Source organism: Brassica oleracea, chromosome C8 (genome assembly GCF_000695525.1).
Source record: "Brassica oleracea var. oleracea cultivar TO1000 chromosome C8, BOL, whole genome shotgun sequence".
In the NCBI taxonomy this organism is placed as follows: domain Eukaryota; kingdom Viridiplantae; phylum Streptophyta; class Magnoliopsida; order Brassicales; family Brassicaceae; genus Brassica; species Brassica oleracea.
In genome coordinates, this window is record NC_027755.1 from 12,084,403 (window position 1) to 12,088,137 (window position 3,735).

Sequence of the window (3,735 nt, forward strand, 5' to 3'; positions counted from 1 at the left end):
AGTCCAATTATTGACCTTATTATTAACCTTTTCATTGAGAAAACCCAAACATTGTGTTTTAGAACCACCAAGACTTTCTGGGATTACCAAGTATGTTCCCATGCCACCTATTGTAGTAATACCCAATACCTGTTGTACCTCTAATCGTACTGAATCTGGTACCTTATGTCCAAACTGTAGGGACGATTTCAAAAAATTGATCTGCTGTCCAGACGCTCTTTCATAATCTTTCAAAATCTTTACAATGACCTCACATTCTTGCCTATTGGCTTTGCAGAAAAAGAAACTATCATCAGCAAATAATAAATGTGAAATTGCCGGACTGCCGCGCACAATTTTTAACCCAGTTAGTAACTTTTATTCTTCTTTCTTCCGAATATTTTCTATTAGTGCTTCAGTGCACAAAATAAATAAATAAAGCGGCAAAGGATAACCCTGTCGAAGTCCTCTATTTGGTATAATATGTCTTTTTGGCTGACCATTAATTAAAACTTTGTAATGTACCGAAGAGATGCAATACATTATCCGAGATATCCATCGTTGTGCGAAACCCAACTTTAATAAACATACAACTAGCGCTGGATTTCATTCATTTTAAAATAATAAATAGTTCTTAACATTTGATCAAACACGTTAAGGTGTTTAGATTTTTCGAAAACCTTTTGCCATACTCGGAATCTTATCTCACCGAGTTTTGCAAAATTAAAATATAGTTACTATTCCTAACGATTAGGCAAATTCGGTTATCATATTTTGTATAATTGTATTGTCTATGTTTCTATTGACCGAGATTGCTTTAAATTCCAAGGATTGTAGTCCAGGTTAATAGTTAAAGAATTAACCTGGATAGAAACAAAAGAGGTTGTGTTTTCCATATATTGTATCTAGCAAATCGTTTGGTTTGTTTTTACTAAATCTATTTTATTAAAATTGAAGTATAAGGCGATCTATATTATTAAAGCATAATCTCTTATAAGATTTTGTCCTTGTTTTTGAGATAATTACCATGCTATTTATGAGTGAGTTACATAATTGGATACTTTTCTCTTTTTCTTTACACAATAAAACATTTATTGCTTGAAGCACATAAGTGCTGGTTTCGATGCTGATTTCAGATCATTATACCCTTGGTCATTTAGTAAACTAGTTGGATTTTGGTTGGGAAATCGAAACAGGTAAGTAGCCTCTTTTGTTAGTATAGTTTAGACATTAAATATTGTTTGGTTTATAGGTTAGTGAGATTGATTATTAACCACATGATTTTATACTATTTTTTTTATGTAAGGATGGTTATAGCTTCTTTGTTTTTGAACAAAAGAGACTCTTGCGGAGGATGATAGAGGATGTATTAATTTAATTATCTTTTTCTATTTGTTTTATTGTTATTATTCATTGATCTCTCTATCTTTATTTATTTGTATTTTAAATTAAAAAATACATAAATAAATATGATTGCTATAATCAATTGTAATTTTTTTGTTTCTACATTTTAACATCTATTTTAATATATTTTAATAATTAACATGACAAATGATGAACAAAGTGTCTTGTGAGTGGATTTGAACACATAATTAGGCTGATTACAAAAGACAAGTAAAAAATTGTACACTAGCGTCTAAGAATTGGTTGCGCCTAACAAAAGCCGGTTGAGGCTACAAAAGAAAGTTTTAGTACATACATTACAAAATTGAGCATCACAAGTAGCTGCTACACTTATGTTTCTCCATTTGTCCTGACAAAGTGTTTCAAGTTTCTATTAACCCTTATCTAATCTCTTTAACGTTTCTTGTTTTTTAATTATTTACCTTGAGATCCACATTTGAGCGAGAGTGCAAAACAGAGGAATACTCAGGGTTTGCGAGAATCGAACGCCATTTTCCGATTCCATGTTCGAGTACTCCTGCCATAAGAGCTTCTTCTTCTTCCGGTGTCCACTTATGCTTTGGAGCTCCCATATTCACAACTTCTTTTTCTCTGTCAAGAGATGAAACCATCACAAAATGAATACTTTAGAAACATGAAATTAAGATGTAGAAGAGACGGTTAAGAGAATTCAACTTCTTCAATTTTATTAATGACTTAGATAATCAACAGAAAACACACACACCAAACATGCAAACACACTTACAAAAAAAAAATTACATTTGCTCAAAATATAAAACCAATAGGTTGCCGTTTACATATCTAAATCCAAATATGAAATATCATTGAAAATTAAATCTGATCCACAAAAGATTCAAACTTTGAATAGCCAGATGATGAAAATTACATAAACTAAGTATGAATCTCAAAATAAATCAAATTTCAAAATAAAAACTCAGATAAGAAAGGGAGATATGTTACTGTCAGATGCAGAGTTCTTGAGTTGTTCAAGAGTAGAGATGCTTAGAGATCAGACGGGGAAAGCTTGCCACGTTCTCTCTGGATGAGACCACACTTGACTCTGCTTTCCGTAGAAGAGAACGAACACTGCCGACCATCCACGAAGATCTTGAGCTCGGAATCCATGGCTGTCTCACCGGCCATCGAGGAGGAGCTTGACCACGGCGACGCGAAGGGACGTCTTGGAGAGGCCCTCCTGGCGGAGCAGCCTCTGAGCAAAAAGTTGGAGGCCGAGGAAGAGGAGCTGGAACATGAAAAAGGAGGAAGATCAGTGTTGGTACTCGAATGAGGAATGAAAAATCGACTAAGCTAGAGGTTCCACCATGGCTTGATAGAAACGCGAGTGACAAGGGTGTTTTGTTTGAGATTTTAGTTATCCGAGCCGCAATGAGTGAGAGAAATTTAGATTTGGATTCTAGGAAAGATTAGGGTTTTCACGTTCGCTTTTGGATTTTAAACGCGTGTTATGATTGGTTTCTTTTAGTTTACTATTAGTCTGGTTTGGTTGAGGGGTGATAAAGTCATTGAACAACAAGAAAGTATGTGTCAAGTGTAATGCGTCTTTTGTTGCAATTGAAAAGTGAAAAAGTATCTATAAGAATAATTTTCTCGCTATTTATATACGAATGCAACAAAATCAATTAATTTAACAAATTCAGTTAATATATCTTGGTTTTGAACCGTAATTTTGTGTGCCATCAATACTATTTTCCTATTTCGACGTAATTGATATTTTGCTTATTTTGTGCCATCAAATATTTACTATTCTATTGCATTTATAAAACTCATTAATGTGAACTCTACGATATTTCTAAAGTGAGTGACCTATATTAATATAAACTTAATAGGTAAAAACCCGCTCTACGGGTGGGTATGTAAATGACTGAATAATATAAAATATCTTAAATTGTAATGAAAATTTGAAAATGTAATTTTATTAACAATCAAAAATTCTCATGCTCTTTCAATTCAAGTCAAGGGTGGTAGCATCAATCGTCGGTGTGGTTGTTTCAACAACAACATCTACAGGATCAGAGCCAGTTGATACCCAGCCTTGTCCTCTGTATTTTTTGAGATTGTGTTTTCGGCGTCGTGAACAACTGCATAAGGTAGAGCTTCCCAATCTGCAGCCATCAAGGGTTTGTTAGCGTTCAGAACATTACGGTCTTTGATTTCAGGCATGTGAGACACATCTTCAGTGGAATTGTGCACTTGTACTATATGGCTTATATCAACTGTTCGAGGATTCCAACACACTACATTTTTCACCAGTAGGCAATGTCAAATACAAATGAACGCATGTGTAGAGAACTCTCAAGTCTCACAAGACAAAAAATATATAGTTATAAGTGC